Source organism: Danio aesculapii, chromosome 11 (genome assembly GCF_903798145.1).
Source record: "Danio aesculapii chromosome 11, fDanAes4.1, whole genome shotgun sequence".
Classification (NCBI taxonomy): Eukaryota; Metazoa; Chordata; class Actinopteri; order Cypriniformes; family Danionidae; genus Danio; species Danio aesculapii.
Genome location: NC_079445.1, coordinates 20548252 through 20571179, shown reverse-complemented (window position 1 = coordinate 20571179; position 22928 = coordinate 20548252). Strand labels below are relative to the sequence as shown.

Genomic DNA, 22928 nt, shown 5'->3' with positions numbered 1-22928 from the left:
ACAGCACCATTTCTCTCCCTTTAAGCCAGACATTTAATAGTTAAAATCCACTTGTACTTGAGGACACATGCTAGAGGACTTTGAATTACAAACTAAGACATGCGATGCTGGATTTGTACAGTAGCAGCAGTGAATGAGTACAGTAGGATTGGATGTGCTTTATCACATGCTGTGTGTTCTATTTTCACATGCTGCCGTGTTCCTGCAGTGAGGCTGGACGTGGGCCGAAAACAGCAGAGAGAGAGAGGGTCACAATGACTGGAGCAGCGGACCCTCTGTCACAAAGTGCTTTTGATGACAAACTCGTGGGCTTCAACTTTTCATTTTACTGTGGGTGTCGCACTGTTATTATGAACTCATAATGCCATTAAGGTAAATGCTGGTTGCAAATAGGGAATAAGGAGAAGTAATGGAATAACAAGAGATTTTCCTATACCAACTGAAATTTTCTTGACTTCTAACGTCAAGATCGAGGCTCTTAATGTCTCTGGAACCTCGAATGGTTACCTACTGTGTGACAAATATGATTCTGAGCAGCCTGCCCTAACCTACCAGTTATACAACCATTTTGAGCAAGGCTGGCATTTACGGTAATTATACATAGCATGCTTATTTCACTCCAGGTTTCTCTTTATGTAACAATACAGCCATGATTAAAAGGACATTGAAAGTTTGTAGCGTACAGTTCAGCTCACAGCCTACTATATTCATGCAGATACTGTACAGCAAACATGGTGTTGAATGAATGTTCATTCAAGCGATGAAAACTTCTGTTGCTTTAGTTAATTGTTTCATTTTGTAATAGCAGATCAATAAAATGAATTAGCACAAGTAAACTCTTTTACAAAGGAACCCAAATTCTTGGGTTATTCTTAAGTCATAGGGATGTTTCTCCTGGAAAAATCAAAAGGATTTTTTTTTCTATGAAACATAAAGTATATACTTGTAATGTTCAGGATGAGGATTAAAAATGAAATGCTGTATATAAGTTTGTAGTATGTATACAATTCATATAATTTTAAATGAAAATATGAAAAATATATTTTCATATATAAAGGTGCAGTAGGTGATTGTCTTCAGAAACATTTTTGTTGTGCTGGTTGAAAGTCTCTTCACATTCCAATAGTAATGATACAATAGTAATAAACTAAATGATCCAAGTATTTATATATATTTTTATATTCTGGGTAAGGCATAAAACAAAAAAAAATTTCATCCAATTAAAAATTGTCAGGCCGACAATTCCCATAATTCTGATAAGTAGCCCAAACTGTCTGTCACCAAATGTAGATCCATACACGCAGATCCGCCGTTTGCGCGTGCGCGAGCGAGAGAGAGCAGTGACAGCAGTAAAAACAAAAATCAATATTGAGTTACTTTTGCACGTTGGAGGAAGGACGACACCATGTCTGAAATATTTCTTTAAGACAGCTAATGTTATGTTTTAAAAGTATTTTAGTCACGCAAAGCTTATGTAGATTAGGTTGTGTTACGAAAGCGTTATATGCACGGAAGTGTCATTCAGCCACTCAAATCTTCCAGTGAAGGATTGATGTGACTATTTCAATTTCATTAGGGACCTTTTACAGCCTCAATTATGAAGATTTTTATATAGTTTAACAACAAAACAAGTAAATAGCGCTATTCTGCCAAGCCTGCTTTACTGAGGTGAAGTTGGTTTTATATTCAAATTGGTTCATTTTTGAACAATGACAACCTGTGATGCGGCCCCTATTGTTTACCATGCTACTTTGAATATTTGGTCTGAAATAGAATGTAAGTATGGCTTAGTAATAAATGTAATTCCTACACCCCGTCAGCCAACCACTAAGTACTCGCAGTAGTCCAGTGATCCTTGCATGCATAAAACATTGCACATCATGACACATTTTCCTTGCTACACAACTGAAAATGTGCTGAATATAATAGTTTTTTATTTGGAACTGTAGTATTTCAAAAGTACTGTAAAGTTTTCTAAGTGGTGAATGACATGATCTAGTGGATGATCAACTGTCATTTTTAAGGTGCGCATTCGTGTTTCAGAAGGTGTGCTTTTAGATGGCAGGGGAGGATTAGTATTTTCAGTTTTTCTAAGATATTAGGCTAACTGGTTAGCATTTTGGTAGATCACCTACTGCAGCTTTAACTCAAATGACAAATTGTTACTTTTAGTCTGAAAAAAAAGTAAATAAAAAAATAAATATATATATATATATATATATATATATATACACATAAACAAATTAAAAACCTGTGCGTGTGTGTGCGCATCCACGCATGTGTGTTGATAGCTGAACAAAAAAACTACCGGCAGCCCATTATCTTTTTTACATGCTGACAATATATTGTTTCAAACTGCTAAAAAATGCTCAACAATAAAAGCTGTCAAAGCAGAAATCAAGGTCCCATAGTGCAATCCAAAAGTGTAAAAATCACAAGCTCTGAAGCAAATACCATGAAACTGTTAATTAACAGATATTTTGCATCCTGATTTTCTAATGCTGTATTTTAGCTAGTTAATAAATTCCACAGGGCAACGCAGTGGGTAGCGCAGTCGCCTCACAGCAAGAAGGTTGCTGGTTCGAGCCTCGGCTGGGTCAAGTGGCATTTCTGTGTGGAGTTTGCATGTTCTCCCTGCAATCGTGTGGGTTTCCTCCGGGTGCTCCATTTCCCCCATAAGTCCAAAGACATGCGGTACAGGTGAATTGGGTAAGCTAAATTGTCCGTAGTGCAAGCGTGTGGATGGGAATGTGTGGGTGTTTTCCAGTAATGGGTTGCACCTGAAAGGGCATCCACTGTGGTGACCCCAGATTAATAAAGGGACTAAGCCAAAAAGAAAATGGATGAATGGATGGATGGATGGATGGATGGATGGATGAATGAATGAATTAATTCCACATGACTCTTACAGTCATTACCTTGTGATATACATATACAGTGTATGTATATACATATATATACAGTGTTGTCTTAATTTTGCTTGTTTGTTTCAAACGTTTCACATATTTTTTTCCCTGTGATTGTAAATCTTAAAAAAGATGTTTGTAGCCAAGTGTTGCTGCCAACATTAATGTAGCCTATGACCCCCTTCATATTAAAGCTGTAAAGGCATTTTGAGTTTGGAATGAAAAATATTCTCAAAAACATGTTTAGAAACAACATTAGTTTTTGCAGTTCCATTTGGTGCTTGCTAATGTATCAGAAATTACACATTTGGTCTGAGAATCTTTCAGATCTCCTCTGCAGTGCCAATATTAAGGTGACATATCCAAATGCATCCCTTTCACATGCAAATCTTCAGAGATAAGAAAATCCACATAAGATTAAAATGAATTGAATTTCAAATTCAAAGGGTGAGAAGGCAAATATCTAAATCGGCACCCAGGCTTACAGCATATGTCTGATACGAGAAGAAAACTGCACATGAGACGTAGCCAACTATTGGCCTCCAACTGAGAGAATCTCTGTTTACTGAGAATGAGTTTCTATTACACCTCATCAAACCACAGCCAGACCAGTCTTGAGAGAAAGCCAAGATACATGGGAAAAAAGCCTTCCGAGTGTGTTTGTGCACAAATATATTCAGCAATAGGAGGATTACATTTTCATCCCTTACCTATCTTTTTTAAATTTATCTTCCCACAGTGAAAGTAAATGTCAGTATTTATATACAAAAATACCACCATTGTCCCATGAAGACATCAATTCACACCTTGCATGCACTTTCGGTATTTTAGGTTACAGTCACTTACAGTAGCTGTCACGAACCCGATAGGATTTTTTTGCGAGTTAGTCTATTCTTTTCACTATTAGCTCCCAATCCTCCCACCCAACTGCCGTACCATCAGATCCGAGAGACTCCCCGGTTCTCTCTTTGAGCAAACGCATTTCCCCTCGACAGACACACAGAGATCTGAGAGAGAAACTTTAATCACATCTCAACCATAAGGGAGGTTTTTCTCTGCTGCAGAGGCTCTTTGTTCAAAGACAGCATTTCCCTGCCATCAGAGCGAGATTACCGTACAGCGCACTTACCCAGGAGAGATCTTCCAACAGCAAAGCAGCCTGCAACCAGCCAAAACCCACCTCTTCTGGGGTGCATTCAAACAAACCATTGAAGCCTGCTAAACAGTTTCAGTGCTCTCAGCGTAAAGCGAGTCTTTTCCTGTTATACTTAAATATTACATCATAAATTACAAAAACATAACATGCCTCATAAGAGTTTACTGAACACAACAGATTTGGCCCACAAAATATAGAGGATCAAAAATGCAACATTTCAAGGCAGACAAGATGATTTGGTGTCTTAATCCAGCAGAATTAGAGTAATAGGTTTGTACTGTAGGTGCAACGGAAGTACAGTATGACTGGAATCAGATTATATCCAAACCAAACAGGCATGTTTATTAAACAGGTCGCATGTGGAAATCAGAACTGGTGAGTAGATATTGCAGATACAGTTTGTAATGTAATGATGAAGGTGCTGATGCTATGTTTACAGGTTTCTAGCTGTTTACATCAACATATTCTATATGCTTATAAAATGCTTAATGAATATGCCAAGATGCCCATAAATTTTGAAAATTTGCATAACAAGCCAATGTGCACAAATGAATAGGATACATTTCTTACCAGACAAGTAAAACAATGTATATGGAAACACATTTACTGAATAAATTCCAGCATGTGCATCAAAAAAGTAATGACATTTAGTTTTAACAGATCGCGTGATAACAAAATTGGTGTTAGGAGATGGCATTAAATAACAAACCAGTGAGCAGACCACATTGCACAACATCTGACATGTTGTTTTGGTCATTCTAAAATCCCTTAGCCAAAGTCTGTAATCAAAGTGGTTCAGTATTATTACCTAATGGCTACACTCTTAAATAACCCATGCCTTCAAAAGCGAACATGCGTTCATTGCGTTTCTTCTTCTGAGGTACAATATTCGTTATTATATAAGAAAAAAAGGCCCATGGTGGTTTCACCTACTGCAGCAAATTCCATTTGTCTTTTTGATAATAGGCACCAATTTATCAGAATCTGACAATTCTGTTGTCTTTGACTAATTGGATAGAAATAGTGCTTTGTTTATTTCCCAGTTCTGCACTTAAGTTACATTTTCATCTTCGGATGAAAACATAACTAATGTCTTTGTTACCAGGATACTTGGAATAGGTCATATGTTTGTATAGGACAAAAAGTAGACTGACACACACAGAGGAGCACACATATATCAGAAAAGTAGAACGTAAAAGCATGAGTCGTTATCTGTAGTAGAGAGCAACCAATGAGATTGTAGGAAATGTGTGCTTATTAAGCTGCGGTCACACTGGGCTTTTTCTCCCATAGACTACCATTCATACGCACGCGAATGCGTCAGACCAGAAACGAAAGGTTATGCGTCAAGTTTCGCATGTTGTTGCGGTGCAAAGTTCACGCTTGGTGAACTCTGACCTGCGAAATCGCATCACTTGACTGCGTGAGACCAATCGAGGACCAAAACAGGACCTCTCTGAACAAAAATTTAAAACATGGAGCAATTGCTGGCTTTTTTAAATGTCTAATCATCTTGTTTAATCCCGCCCCTTTTCGCAGCGCCGTACAACAGAATTTCACTCCTGAGGCTGAAACCTTCCCAGTCCACCTGGTACTCTGATGCTGATGATAACCAAGGCCAACTAATTGGGACAATGGGATACAAATACAATATTGTTGCCCATTCTTAATATAAAAGCAACCAAGCAACATTGTTTAGCAAATCTGCCGGGCAACATTGCTCAAAAAGTTGCTCTGTGTATCATCAGTATAAGTGACCACAATGACGAACCAATGTGTGATGGATGGCACTACTGATGGTTCACCTGACCAACACAATGGGGGGTTTGTGATGGCCAATTACACACTGAAATAGAGTGGGATCCTTAGGCTGGTGAAGGGAATTTTGCGCATAATCGGCCCAGTCAAGGAATCGGTTCCACAAGTTCTGGTCGCGTAGGCAGAAGGTACAGAGGTAATGGCCTATCTCATGCATTTTCATATCCATTTGTCCATTGGTCTGTGGATGATATCCAGATTATAGACTAACAATCACACTCAGGAATGAAAAAAAGATCTTGAGATCATTGCTATCTTCTACCTCCCACTTTGTCCAATAGAATTTCTTGTTGGAGAATAAATTTGCAGAACACATGATTGAAGACTTTCTCAGCAGTTTGCATGGCTATGGGGGGTCCTTTCAGAAGAACAAACTAATGGCTTGGAGAACCTGTCAAAATGTACCCCTAGGTGTGACCATGGAGGCTCAATAAGAAGAGGAATGGGTTTACCCATGGGAAGGTGTTAAGGCCATAGCAGATTTCTTGCATCCTGTCACAGACCTTCTGACATCATTCCAGGCCACCAGAGGTTATTTTTAAGCCGTGAGAGGGAGCGATTGGTCCCAGTATGACAAATGTCTAGGGAAGTATGTGCTGTATGGTTAAGTTGAGTTTTGTTACAGGTTTTTAGCTTTCTTCAAGATATCTTTTTTTGTGTTTAACATAGAAAGAAAATCATAAAAGGTTTGAAAAAAGTAAATGGTGAATAATTTTAAGATGAATAATCACTTTAAGTTCGACACTGGCATACAATGACTTTGTCTATGGGCCATTGAAAGAGATTAGACTGAGAGGTAGGATGGTTTCTGGTTTCTCTGGAAGATCTTTAGGAGTATGCAGCTGATGTGAAAAGCATTTGAAGTTTTTTTGAGTTGTTGCTTGAGGGGTCCCAGACACAAATTTGGGCTTGTTCTTCGGAGCATCTATGTGTGTAGGTAATGAAGCTGTAGTTGTGGGGGAAGTTGTTTCTGTAGAAATTTGAAAACCCTGGAATCGTCTGAATTCCTTTATGGCTGGGACCAAGATTTGAGGGCTTTCACTTTCCCCTTGTCCATCTTCATAGCTTATGTGATGTTTTTATTGCCAATAAACTGAATGGAGAATTGAAGGAACATACTTTTTCCTGCTTTTCAGTAGGAGTGGGGTTGACGTGGTGGCTTAGTGGTAAGCACTGTGGCCTAACAACAAAAAGGTTGCAAGTTCGAATCCCGGCTTGGTCAGTTGGCATTTCTGTGTTCTCCCCGTGTTGGTGTGGGTTTTCTCCGGGTGCTCCTGTTTCCCCAACAGTCCAAAGACATGCGGTATAGGTAAATTGATTAAACTAAATTGTCCGTAGTGTATGTGTAAATGAGTGTGTATGGATGTTTCCCGGTACTGGGTTGCAGCTGGAAGGGCATCCACTGTATAAAACATATGTTGGATAAGTTGGCGGTTCACTCCACTGTGGCGACTCCAGATGAATAAAGGGACTAAGCCGAAGAAAAATTAATGAATGTAGAGGTGGATCAGTTGGAGGACCTCTGAGACATACGAATGATTTTTTAACTTGTTCTGGGAGTATACCAAGATTATATAACCTTGATGGAGAACCTCTTGGATGTACTCCTCCATGGCCTTCTGTTTGGGGATAGACAGAGAGAGAGAGAGAGAGATTTGCCTCTGGGCACTGGTTTATCAGAGAAAAGGTCAATTGCACAGTCCCAATGTCTATGACGTGGTAATCTAGAGGCTTGTTTTGGGTGAAAAAAAAACATTAATGGTGGGGGAATATTCTCTAGTAATGTCAATGTAAAGGTTATTTAGATGACTTTCTATGGAATTCGCATTGACTGGGAGTAACACAGGAGATGAGACAAGTTTGAGGATATCAGGAAAACACACACAAAAAAAAAATCTTACCTCAGGACTTTCCCAGATGACCACAAGAAGGAATGATTATGAGAAATGAGCCAAGGGCGTCTTAAAATTATCCCAGTGGAGGAATCCTCCAGATCCAGTAGATGAATGTTGTGTATGAAGTTGATCTATTTTCAGCTGGATAATACATACACCGTGGCCTAGGGAACTTCCAGTTATTGATTGGATCTTGTAGGGAATGTCATTAAGTCTCATTTGAGTTGTAACTGGTTGCACAACTCAGGGGAGATGAAATTGTTGACTGACCCAGTATAGAGTAGTGAGTTGACTAGCTTAGAGATTAGCAGCTTTATGTTGATAGCAGTTAACCTGGGGAAACAACATTCCCCATGGCTCATGGAGAAAAGATGGGAAATGAACATATGACATGTTGATCAAGACATGTATTATCTCCACTGATTCAGGAACTGGTTCTGGAGACTGGGAATCTCTAACTGGAAGATGAGAACAGCTTCATTTTGGCATCAGCTATCCTCCATGGATCCTTGAATTCTGTTTGTCACACAAATGGATAACTAAATGAAAGCTTCAAGAACAATGGTGCCATCACAGGCAGAGCAACCAGAGTGCTGGTTTGTTTCGTGTGTTGGTGCAGAAGAGAGTGTGGTGTTTGCGTGAATGTATTTGGAGTATAAAAAATTTAGAAGTTAGTTCACCAGCTCCTGAACAGGTTCTTAAACTGTATGATTCTTGTAGGCGAGTTCTGCTCTTCTGTAACAGAAGTATGACTGGAGACAGAGTATATTTAAAACCAAACAGGCATGTTTATTAAACAGGTTTTATATGGAAATCAAAACTGGCGAGTAGATACCGGAGAGAGAGTTGGTTTGAGAGCTGGTTTGTAGAGAAAAATGATAAGTAGAGTGAGCACATGGCAGACAAAGGAGATCCAGAAAAGAAGAGTCAGGTAAGTAGAGAATGAGAGCATGAGTTTTTGGGTGAAGTTTTATCCAATATATATAGAGGACAAAAATCTACAGTTTTGTAGTTAATGCAGATTTCCCACAATTTATCAAAATGGCATTAAAATTATGATGTCACTTTGTAAAATTACAACAAGGGAAAGATGTGTTATATGTGGTTGCTTTAAAAAAAATTGAATTAATGCAAACAGATGGGTTCAACATAAGCATACACAATCAATTAACAGCCTTGGGTTTATAAGTTATTGTTAAAAATCCATTTCTCTACAGAGACTGATAAACAGCAAATGTCAACAATCCAATGATCCAGTGAATTTGCAGCGGATAAAATCAAATCTTGCCCTCTATTATTTCCTTGTTCGACAAACAGTTTCACTCAGATACCGTACTGCATAAGCTATATTCAGAAAAAGAAAGCACTATTGCTACTTCATGTCTCTAATTATAATGTGTTCCATTTTATTGTTCTTTAAAAATAGAGCAAAATAATAAAGTATAAAAAATGGTAAACAATTATGGAAATATTGTGAAAAACACAAAACAACTATGGAGGTCTTCCAGATGTAGAGGTACAGTAGTTCCTTGCGAGCTGCTGATAGATATCACTGTTCACGCTGTTCCCCTGACTCTCTTTGTGAAGTTCGTCTCTAACAGATGAACAATAGTAAGCCATACCCCTTAAACTAGTTCAGCATAGGACTATTTATCATTCGCCCCATTTCAATGGGGTTCCCATGACTCCGGTAGTTTGCTTGCCCACCTGGAAACCTTGACTGTCTCATAAACTATAACTATAATAACTATGTCTGATCATTAATGAAGGCTTAACTGTATCATCCAGCAATGTGGTCTAAGTAAAATGAAAGGTTACAGATATTATGATACTGTGATAATTAGATATACCAAAAATGTATTCCATTGAATTTTCATTACTTTTCCATGACCTTTCTAGTCATAAATAAAGATTTTCATATAAAAATGATTTCACAGAGATTCGTGTACATGAAAGGTGTGATTCCTTGGAAATAAAAGATGCAAACAGTAATACTAATAATATTTGTTCTCTCTGAGTATTTCTCAATAAATAGACACCAGGGAAGCCATGTTATTTCAATATTTAATCATCAAAAAAACAAAAAAACAATGTGTTAAAATGTTTAACACAGTTAACACACTAACCCCCAATGATTTAATGAAGCGGATTGGTTACAAATTTGCATTTTTTTCTTATAAAGAGTTATCACTGAAACAACAAATTTAATATTACAATCATAATCAAGTGCTGTTTTGTCTTAAACACCAGGACTGTGCATGTGATATTGATTCTATACAACTGTTCGGTAAATGAATTATTATTGTGTATTATATGTTGCCAACAAAAATATTAAGCAAGATTAGGACTGCATCCCTGATGAACACACAGTGGTTATTCCTTTCTGAAAGAATATGTGCTTTGAAGAAATAGTAATCAATTGACGGCCGTAATAAATACATAAAATTATATCAATATAACACCAAGAGCATGGGCCTAGCTGCTTGAACTGTGTTAAGACTGTATTGTGCAATCCAGGCTCATTGAATTACATGCCTTAGCCCACATTCACTGTAAAAAAATGCTACTGTAGGTTCCACAAAATTAATTCACAAATCGATTAATTCCACAAATCTATTAAGTAAACTTAACAATTTAAATAGACTGAACATAAAACAATTGAGTTGTGGCAAAAAACATCTCAAGAATTGTGTTGTTTCAGCTTATTTTAAATAAGTGTTTTGAGAGAAAATAATTATTTGAGAGTTTTAGTGATATGTATGTAAAATACATTGTGCAAGGGTTTTGTTGCACATTTCAAATGACACATCCACTAGATGGCACTGTGTACATTTTTGCAAATCTGAAATATGTTACTTTGTAGGGTGCAACGATATTGGAAAAACGACACATTGCAATATTTTTTTTATTCTGCGATATATATTGCGATATGAATACCATTTTATTGCGTTGAATAAATATTTAAAATAATCTATAATTAAAAATTTATTGGAAAGATTCTGTATAATATAATTTGATTCTATATAATAAGATAAATTCCAGCATAGACAAATTCCATAAAGAAAAATATGCTAAATAAATAAAGTGCATTTTATTGTTTTCCGAGTCCAAATGTATTTAGGTATACAGTGATTGAATAATCAAATGTAAAGTAATGCTGCATAATCCTCATTTTATAAACAATTCCATAAAATGAATCGTTATTAATTTTTTTAAAGTTACAAGCGAAACTTTTTCTTATGCCTGAATGTTTTTTTAACCCCCGCACAGTCACAGGCCTCAAAAAATACTTACAAAATGATAAATAATAATCCAGACTCAACATTTCGTAAACTCATGATGTGACTATTGGAATGATCACATTGTGATATCGATACTATATATTGTCCCACTCTATTACTTAGTGTACATTTGCTATATGTTTCGAAAACACATGCTTTTTGTACACGGCCACGAGAAGGTCGTACAGATCACCAAGCGAACCACTGACCTAAACAACACCAATAATGTTTTTTAAAGGAAGAAAAAAAACTGATAACATCGTTTTGCCTTGATTTTAAATAGTTTTTATCTCTCTTGCAGAACCGTGCCTCACCGAACCCGAAACAGAGCACTCTAAATCACAAGTACAACACCGTACAAAGTGAGCTACTTAGTAAACTGGCCATAGCACAAAAGTTGTCCATATGGAGATAGAAATGTGAGGCAAATGCATTCGATTACAAATTATGAACATCATTAAGGTGTTTTGTAGAATTTATTTGATCTTGTGCAAAGTTCTGCATGAAAATAATAATTTATATTTTGATAACATTCCTGTAAATATTATTAGTGTGAAAAGGAACTTGTTGTTTCACAGAGCCCCATATCATTCATTTTAACCAGAAACTGAAGTCAAACATGTTTAAATACATATTTGCAGTTTCCCCAAAAAATGACTGAGGCATTCATTTACAATGAGAGTGTGTTCTAGTCTGACTAGAAAACTAGTCTTGACTAACTAAAGGCGTCAGAAATGTTTATTATTGCTCTTTGTTTAGGGGTAAAACAAAGTTTCATATCTGAGTGAATATCCCAACACTGCTCAGCATCTACAGATAGACAAATATATGAATTTATGCAACCTGGTTTTCTCTCAATAGCAGAACAAGCAAGCAACTGCAAGAATTGTGGCCGATCAGCCACACAATTATTTTGCATTATTCCACAAATGATACACCATAAACCTCTCCTACCCAGGAAAGGAGTAGATGGTCAGTGTGTAATCCAATTCCAAGGTATTTATGACATGAAGGAATGCTCAGAAATGGACACACAGAGACCTGGTCAAACTTCTATGAGCTCTATGCTTAAGACTTGCACATTTAATATAAACCTTTATTCTATCTTTATGTGTCAGATGTGTTTTGCAACAAGTCTCTTGATGATGTATTAATATTGTGGTTTATTTACTTCTGCAATCAATGTTTAACCCTACCTCAGCTAAACAATATCATAGATGGCTCATGTTTGATGTCCCTGCAAAGCTAATTTGGTGTTCTGAACGATTGTTTACATTTTATGTTAATACGTTTGCAACATACTAACATTTTAAGAAACTTTAAACATTTCTGCATCAGCTTATTTATGCCTAAGCCCGCACCCTAGAATCCAGAAGAACCCCAGGAGAACACCCAGAGAACTCAATGGAGCAGGCATGGACCCTAACAAAAATGGGTTAACCTCACAGCTCAGACATTCCTATCTCTGATAACTTTCTTTTATTTTCATCGAGAGTCTGCTCAAGTTTAGTGTGCTATGAAACCAAAAGTCAACACAACTACAGTTTTTGCCTCAACTGAAAATCCAGACTCCACCCCACTCCAAGCCACGCGAGGACAAAGAACTGACCACCAACTAACATCATGCTCAACAAGGGGAGTTCTTCACATCACAAAGGGAACACAAGTAACTCCTCCAGATTACCACTGAACTTGTGTACATTATCACAAAAAAAAACATAGAAGTGTTAAATTGATTACCTTTGGATAGCTTGGTTTGGTCTCTTAAACTCCTATTTTTCTTCCTTTCCTCTTCTCTAACATGTATGAATGTTTGTTTGCGTTAGGTGTTAGTTTCTGTTAGCTAATTTATCTTGTTACCCTGCTCAAACATAAATGGGTTTTTATTTTTGATAGCAACAGCCTAAGTTAAAGTCAACTCTCCGTTCAAACGATCACTGGATGATTCGTTTGTTCGGATTTAAGGAGTCGATTCCTTTGAGCTAATTCGCTACACAACTAAAAAAAAAAAGGAAAAAGAAATAGCAGGTAAGAATGAAGCAAGCAGTTTAATAGTTTTAAATATAAATATATAAATATAAGGTGCTTATGTTTTTGGCAGAACATTTCATTACATTTGCAGATTTATTCACACCCATTTACTATGCCAGTGTTTCCCAACCCTGTTCCTGGAGGCACACCAACAGTACATATTTTGGATGTCTCCCTTTTCTGACCCCTTAACTTCAGGTGTTGGAGTCTCTTCTGATGTTATGATAAGTTGATTCAGGTGTGTTTGATTAGGGAGAGGTTGAAAATGTGGACTGTTAGTGTGCCTTCAGGAACAGGGTTGGGAAACACTGTACTATGCGCTCACCCCAAACCAATAAGAATTTGAAGATGTTTGCCAGCTTAAACAATCATTTCCAGAAGATTCATTTTGGTAAACTGTTTCAAACTCCTGAAACAAACTGAAAAGACTGTTTTGGCCTGATTTTTTGTTTCACATGAGACATAGCAATTCCCAGAGAGGAGATCAGTGTTACTTTTATAGATTCAAATTCAGATTTTTATATACCTTTTATAACTGGCATTAAAAAAGTTATCACCAGTCTTAAAAAAAAAAATAAAACGAACATTTAAGGCTACAGTAGACTATTTATGCAAACAGTCTCGGGCCATACAATGAAGAATTCACTATTAAAAAAAAAGCTTAGAGTTTTCCAGGCCTATAATCACAACTATCGGTTATATGTTTCCATTTATATAATGACTGTGGACACCCTGGATAATGCATATTCAGCATGTATTCCAAATGTGCAACGGGAAAACATTTGGATTAAATGAGAGCACGAAGCAGGTGACACGTAACTCAGTTAGCTTACAGTTTCAGTTTCTATTACATTTCATTCTGCTCAGTGATTTTCCTCTTCATTTGCAAACATTTACTGGTTTCCCTGGCAACTCAGTGCACAATTTTTTACCTCTTTGAGCAGAACCGATGCATTTTATGCTAATTTGAACCACAGCTTTCTTAGACACGAGAGCTTGTAAATGGCATGAAAAATGTATGCTAATTCGCCAACCGTGAAAACGGCAGACCTAAAAAGCACCAAACTTTCTTTCTGTTGAGTTTTAATGAGACAATAGAAAGATGGTAATGTTTTGTCTGATGCTTTGTTTCAGCTTTTACATTACTTTTTATTCGCCATCCCAAATAAAAAGAGGAAAACAGCAACCATTAGAGCTCGCATTTGTGCAGATAAACAAGCTGATGGAAGCCAGGCCTATTTGTATTTGTTGTTCAGTCATTCAGAGGACTTGAATCTCAGCAGGCATAATCAATAGAGCCCTTCAATGCAATGAAACATAAGCGAGTGACAAGTTTGATGGTTGTCAGTCGGGCAGAGATAAATGGCGTGAAGCTTAACCACAGCGTGTTAAATTATTTAGAGATGAGTTGCTGCATAGGATCGGACTCACCCCTCCTCTCTTGAAGATCAAGCGGGCTGACAAATTGTAGCGTCACTCTTTTACAAGTTTCTATGGAGCGAGGTCATGAATAATTCTCTGTTCATATTTCTAGCCACGGACAACTTTTGTAGCAGTTCTCCTCTATTCTGTCCTTTTAGTTTATTTGGCCAAGATAAAAAAATAAATCCGTCAAGATGCGCCTGTTATCTTTTGGACCGAATGCCTAGGGTTTTAACAAATTTTATCTTGGTAGGCTGTCTTTATCTGTTCCCATTCAAATTCTGCCAGATGGGCAAGTTTGGAAATAGACTTTTATAAGAGGAAAATGTGATGTGCAATTACTGTATTAAGTGGTCTATGAAATGATAAAGCCGGAGGGGTCTTCTGAAGGTCATATTGTAACAAATGATGACTGAACTTTTCAATCACCTCTAAATTTCTCATATCAGAAGGAAACGTGCTTGCTGTCTGTGTCAGTGTGTGTAATTAGGTGGAGATAGCACAAAAATTGCGAAGCAGAATCCGCTGGTATTTAAAAAAAAGAGAGATCATAAATGGTTATTTAAAAGCGAAGGAGTAACTTAGCTTTGTGAGGAGATTATTTTACACTTAAATGACACTCGGAAAGGTCATGGTTTGTTAAGTTTTTCCATTTTACTTTGCATTACCATGGGCCATTTTCTACAGACATGGGATGCTGAAATTAACCATTATGACTCCAATAGAGAAGTGGTTCTCAATTTTAACTCCCATATAACAAGTATTAATAAGCATTTTTGATGTAATAGCTAAGTTTAAAAAAATATCTTTCTGGCTATCTGCTGGTATTGAGCTTTCGAAAAGTCAAGCTTTAAAAGATTCAAACATTAGGACGAATCGTAATCATGTAATTTTGCAGACATTATCATTTTTTTGGACACTGGATATTCTGAAACAGGTAGTAACTTCAAAACATCATTTAAATAGCATAATGAATGGTATTCTTTATATATTTGTTCTTCTGCAAAGGTTTGTTAAAGAATATTATTAAAGACACAGAACAAATATATCTTATTATTATTTTGCAAGACAGTTTGTTCATAACTTGACTTGAATAAGTTAGTGACAAAGATGGAATATTATAGAAATCACTGATTTAGAGGATTTCAAACACTTCTTCAAACCATCTTGTAAAGTTAGGCTGTCGGTTTTATAGGGTTTGTCAGATCATTAAGAAAATCCTCACTCAGTGCCAGATTACCACCAACAATTCATTCATTCATTTTCCTTCGGCTTAATCTCTTTATTCATCAGGGGTCGCCACAACTGAATGAACCGCCAACTAATCCAGCATATATTTTACATATGTTTAGCATATGTCCTTCCAGCTGCAACCCAGTACTGGGAAACATACACTAAGGCCAATTCAGTTTATTCAATTCACCTGTACCACATGTCTTTGGACTGTGAGGGAAACCGGAGCACCTAGAGGAATCCTACACTAACACAGGGAGAACATGTAAACTCCACAAAGAAATGCCAACTGATCCAGCCGGGACTTGAACTAAGGGCCTTTTTGCTGTGATGTGACAGTGCTAACCACTGAGCCACTGTGTCACCCCACACCAATAACTGATATCACAAAATACTCTCTAGTTTTGGTCTCTTTTTACTGCCTTTAACAGAGCATGTCATTTCTCTGCTTTAAAAAAAACTGCTTATCTTCTCCTGTTAGAATTACCTCAAATAGGCTAGGCTATTTATTATTTAAGGATCCTATAACTAAATCAAGTGTTTACATTAATGTCACAGAAAAATAAATACTTAAATATAAATTTAGAAATTAAACATTAATGATAGTTGAATATTGTTCACTGTAAGTAAAATGTATATTATATAAAAATAATTACATATACGCCTATAATTATTTATACATAAATTATTATAAATATATATTAAAAATATAGTTATGTAGTTAAAATCTGAATTATTAGCTCTCCTGTTTGAATTTGAATTATTTTATATTTTTCCCCAAGTTCTGATTAACAGAGATAATTTCAACACATTTCTAAACCTAATACTTTTAATAATAACTGATTTATTTTATGTTTGCCGTGATGACAATACATAATATTTCACTAGATATTTTTCAAGATATTAGTATTCAGCTTAAAGTGCAATTTAAATGTTTAACTAAGTTAATTAGGCTGACTAGGCTGGTTAGGGTAATTAGGCAAGTCATTGTATGTTGTAATTGTAATGTTTGTTCTGTACCCAATTGAAAAATGGGGATAAAATATGTACCTGAAAATGTGAAAAAAAAAAAAAAAAAAAACTAAAACTAAAACTGCTTTTATTCCAGGCAAAAAAAAAAAAAGACTTTCTCTGGACGAAAAAATATCATCGAAAATAGTTTGAAAATTGCCTTGCTCCATTAAATACCCATATTTTTAAAAGAATAATTATTTCACAGGAGGGCTAGTAATTTTGCCCTTAACTGTATCCTTTTCACAGACTATGTTTATGCATTTCTGCATGTATTGACTTGGTAAAAAAAAAAAAGAAAGAAAAGAAAAGTGTATTAAAAATGTATATATTTATGCAGAAATGCATAAAAGGTCTTTAAAAAGGGCACATTGCCTGAATAGCTGAACAGGCCTGACTACACATACCTGTCTTGTAACCTTATTACTATTGCTCAGGCTTTGTATGAAATCAAACACATCATAAGATGAGAGATGAAAGCAGCAGAGTACACGGTCAGGTTAGATAAAAGCAGAAGAGGTCTGACAGATGTCCTTTAGCGAACACAGTATCTCTGTTAGAAGGCAGCATCCCAGCATCTTAGAATTTTAAACTGCATCTTACATTGCTGAAAAATGTAGTGCAGTTTAAGTGGTTTTTAACACTAAAGCCTTTGCCCCCAGTAGCTCCATGGTGTTCGGGGCAGCTGTTGATGCGCTCACTTAGCTTTTAAATAACAAACTTGTAAAACAGCACTCCTGCGCTAAATTAATTATTTCCAATTCAGCATGTGTGATTAAACCTGCAACGGCTTTGAAAAGGTTTATAAAAATGTTAATGTTGTTTTGGTGTCTAATTGAATATTTTATTACTTTTTTATTTATTAATGCACTAATATGAAAGGAAAACAGTGTTTACCATCTAGAAACACTGTACGTGATTTATTTTTTTCTTATTTATTTTTGTGCACACGTATTTACTTGTAGTGTTTTAGAATCTCATTGTCCAGCAGGGTAACATATGACCTCATGCAAAATTAAAAAGCTAGAGTTTTTTTTTTTTTTTGCAGCTGAAAACAATAACACTGCACTGTGGTTGAACCTGCATTCACGTTTCTTGGGTCTTACACAGTGAAAAACATTGAAAATGTTCTGCTGTGTGGACGTCTCTGAAGATAGAGCTGTTCAAAAGACCCTGAACAAAGAAAATCAAGCAAATTAATTATTAACACACCCACAAAGGACACGCTGTTACATAAAGCTGTCAGGAATAATCCAGTAGCTTTATAAACGCAAGAAGGAAAATGCTTTTGCAAATGCGGACATGCCTAGAGATGTGAAGAAGCAAGTAGCCTAGTATGCATGCAGAGTATCTTTACATACGCCTTTAAGATGAAGAAAATAACTTGTTATGAAATCCTCCATTTGCAATATGCCTTACTGCCAAATTGGGCACATTTTGATAAAGCACTTTTTGTAGCAATCATAAATGATTCCAAAAACAGCTTTTAAAATATTAACATAACCTCTTTCTTGGTGACAGGCTTGATTAAGTAACTAGCATTCATAAGCTGAGCTAATATTTCATTCAGACTTAATCCCGGTGTGAAATGGTTTTATATAAATGACGTTTTATCTGATTCCAAACGTGACATTTGACAAGTGTATTAGCAGCAGGTATTTGAATAGCACAGAAAATGATGAGCCGTGGTGATATTAGCTTTCATGTAGCTGCTGCTTTGAGAGAAGGTTTATGACACAGAGCCATCTGCTGTTCATAATACGCCATTGCAACAATAATGCAGCCAAATCATGACATCAACCACACACACACATGTTGGCTTTCATGTTTAGGAGGACTTCCCATAGACATTATGATTTTCATATAGTACAGACTGTATTTTCTGTCCTCTTACCCCACAGCTAAACCCAACCATCACAAAAAACATACTCCCGTTTTACATTTTCAAAATGATTGATGATTTATACGCTCTCATAAGGTAAAAATAAACCACACACACTATCATCCTTCACAACACATGGGATATGTTGACAGCAGAAAAATGCTAAAGCTAATTTTTTGGTTAATTTTACAGTCTATTGTATATTTTAATGTTAATCAGTTTGTAACAACAGCACATCCATTGTAGAGCTAGATAGAGAATGTATGGCTATATATAAAGACATGTTTTAAAAACTGCGGGAGACCAAATGGGTTTGGACTCAAGTACTTAAATATAGACCAATCATTCAGTTTACTCAAAGTAGAAACTGAACAAACTGACCAGTAACTGAACAAGAACGCTACAACATCACAGGATTTAACTGGATGTTGTTTAAAATTTCTATCATAACCAGTTGGCAAATATAAAACAGCTGGCAAATATAAAATATGTAATGACCTACATTTTACCTCTCACGCCAATACAACTGAGTCTATGTTTATAAAAACTATAAAAAAAATAAAAACTGACATTAATCTCTAAAAAAGCTGTCCAAACTATTTTTTATTTTATTTATTTATTTATTTTTGGCATGAATGAATGACCATTTTAGGTCAACATTTTGGTTACCCTACCCTCTGTTTACCTTCTAAATACAAATTCACTTTTGGTGAAATTTATCAAAAAGCTTTGTTTTCATTATCAAAATCGGCCTCAGTGTGGACAGAAAGTTGAAGCAGAGAGAACATGTAAATGACATTTGGGTCATGTTTAATTATTTTAGAAATGTCTGATTCATAGGTTCTTTGTCTATAAAGGTTAACTCTGCTAACACTTTTGGATCTTAAATGGTGTAATTCAATCAATTTGGTTCTGTTACACTAAGCTTTACAAGAGAATCGCTGTCAATGGAATGAAAAGGACCAAGATGTTCCTGGATTTCACTGACCTTTAGTTTGATGGCAGTGGGTAATGTTCTGATGTTCTAGGTTGGATGAATGGAGTCGGTCCGTAGTGCATCGCTCTGCCTGAAACATCAATTTAAAATCAATTGTATCACTGCAGGTTTGAACAAAACTTTGGGAGGAAAAAAAACTTGAATTACAAAAAGAGAAATGTAATGAATTTCAAGTGTGTATACATTTTACTGAGCAACAGTTATGTATTACCACTTTAGATTATTATTTTTTTATGTATTTCCTTTCACTCCTTCTGCAGTACCTTCCAGCCATTTGTCTGGCTAACACCGCCCAGTGGGCCACAGAGGTACTGCAATGTCCGCATTTCTCTAAGCATCAGTTATTAGAATATTACTTAAATACGCGTTTAGGTAGTAAACAGGACCGTTTTCCTTCATCTGTTTGATTGGTTATCTTTTTAGCTTCTGTTAACCTTTGTGAAAGTGTAAAACTAAAATGCGTCTGTTAGAAGAATGGAAACCTAAAATTGTTCCTACATTCATCCACTGGGGGCCACTATAAGCACAACATTGACAGCTCATAAAAGTGAGCCCAATACAATACCAAAGGTGTCTTTCATATTATAAATAAAGATAATATATGTTTTAGGTTACAAAATACAACCTTGGTTTGCTACTTTCTATATTGTTCATTGCCAGGGGACAGCAAGAAGGCAGAAAACAATCAGTTTTAAACATTTAATTAGGTGGTATATCTAAGCATAATTCTTCAGTGTTAGGAGGAAACAGTTTAAGTTCAGACATTTAAAATCCCCTGAACCTTTGTTTTCCAGCATTTCCGTGGAGATAAGAAGGCACAACATAAGTTGGAGAAATCATATGAAGTCATGTTAGATTTTTATGGAATATGTTTGGTCAATAAAGATACAGGAGAGGTGGAACGTGCCAAGAACTGGAAGCAATGCTTTAACAACTTGAACAGGTTTATTGTGTCATATTTATCCTATCATTTGTCATATTTAAACATTTTAAGCTTGTTCATTTTCCACCAATTCCAGAGGTAGTTGAAAAGACATAATTAAATTGTTGCTGTAGTGTAGATGCATATGCAGGCAAATGTGTCTGCTAACGACCACCTAAACTATGTTTACTGACCTCATTGTTGAAGCACTGGCCAAACTGATTTAAACTTTTACACTGCTAATCCAATTGGAGGTGAAAAAAAATGTAAATTAGAAAGTTCTTATACCAGTCTCAAATTTAGCACACAGTGTTGCCAACTTAGTGCTTAACAAGTTAGTTGCTAGATTTAGCAACTTTTCATACTACCCTAGCAACTTTTTTTTTTTCAAAACACCTAGCAACAAATTTAGCAATTTTTAACATTCATTTGGCTACTTTTAGCAATTTTTAAAAAGTGACTCAAAAGAGCAGTGGCTGCAGGCTTCACTCAGTAGAGTACATTGCTTGCTTAGATTGTTTTTCATAACTGTTAATTTATTGATAAATTGCTAGTAATTTAGGTAGCAATAAATTCCAATAGTGCTATAATTGTCACTTTCACAAATGTGTTAATTTCACAAGTTAAAAAAAGTACACAAGCTGTGATTGTTTAAAAGAATGTAACTGTTCATTATTAGTGTTATATTTAAAAATAAAAAATTCTTATCAAAAAGTGTCTGTATTACTTTTACAAATAGTTAACTATATTTTACATACAAATCTAAATAAACATTTCAAATAATGTTTTTGCTGAGATGACCAGTCAATTTGAGAAAACAATCATATTGTATACTACATAAAGATGTAGTTTTAAGTTACGCAATGACGTCATCACGCAAAGTAATATATGTTAATAAGAACCTATTTACTGTAATGTTTTAATATAATATAATACAAGGCGTATCAAAGAATAGAGACACAACGGGCTTACGCCTGTCAGATGCTACGTGATGACGTCACTTGTATGCAAATTAGCGTGTGACGCAATCTTGCCACATTTAGCTACTTTTAGGGGCAGGCTTTAGCTTATTTTCATTGGAAATAGTTGGCAACACTGTTAGCACAAGCTCAAAATGTTTAGTGGCTGTTAGAGCAGGTACAACAGTCCATTGTCTCCATTCATGTTCATTCATTTTACAATTATTCAGTATAGAAACTAAATAATAAAATAATAAATGCCTATTTAGTGCTGTTAACTATCTTGTACAGTGATTGTAAACCCACCAGCAGTACATACTTCCTCATCATAAAATTGGTCAAAAGTGATTCATTTTTAATGCCTGCTGTGATACAGCAGAATTTCCAGTAATAAAAGTCCTGTTCTTTGATTTTTGCAGATATACAGACAACAACCTGACCATCACACACATCTTGAAGTGTCTGGGGACTCTAGGATTGGAGCACTATCAGGCCCCGCTGGTCAAGTTCTTCCTCCATTAGACTCTTGTGAACGGAGAACTTAAACATATGAAAGATAGTGTACTAGATTACTTTATGTTTGTGGTGTTGGACAAATCAAAGAGGAAGGAGCTGGTTAGATATGCTTATGAGCATTACATACCACAAAAAGACTTTGTCTGGGGCCCAAAGAAGATTCTGAAAAAGGAAACTTCAAAGGAGGTTGAGCAGGAAAGGGAGAAGATAAATAAGAGCATGCATAAAGTCAACAAAATGGATCTCTGCCCTCCTCCTGAAGGCATAGGTAGTGGAAAATTTCTTAAAAATGGTCAACAAAAAGATGATGAAGCAGTTAGTCAAAACAAACTGATGGGAGAAAATATTCAAAGTGATCAGAGGGGAAATAATAATAACAGTGAAAGTAGCTCAAAAAAGGAAACAATAAAAAAGCTAAATCAGGAGATTAGTGTGGGGGATGGTGATGAGGATGATGATGGAGATGAAATGTCTCATGGTGATGATATTCAAAATTGTTCTCCATGAAGAATGTTTGTCTCTGACTCACAAGTTATGGAACAAGATTTTTCTCCAAAACCAAAACTGTATTACAGAGAATAAATTGGAACAAAAAACTGAACTTAAATGGTCTTTCTGAAAGTTGTTGTTTTTTCTGCATGATAATTGAATGAAGCTACTATTTTTTATGCCAGTGTTGTCCAAATGAAATGTTGTTTTGTTGCTCACTGTGCACTAGGTTTAGGTTCTAAAGGACCCATAATTTATTTTCTGTGAATTGATTATTTTTAATTGTTTGTTTCCAAAAAAGTTTTAAGTTAAAACTTAGCCAGGTACATTGTTTTGCTACTTGCTATTGCTAAAACCAAGAGGACAGGAATGATTTCAATTTAAATGTAGCTGTAAATTATTAACGTCTT

The 22928-nt window shown here is 35.8% G+C and overlaps 1 pseudogene; it reads left to right on the top strand.

The window, feature by feature from the left end:
* Nucleotides 1–8670: 8670 nt before the first annotated feature.
* Nucleotides 8671–22536, top strand: LOC130237821 (opioid growth factor receptor-like; annotated as a pseudogene).
* The last annotated feature ends 392 nt before the right edge of the window (nt 22537–22928 follow it).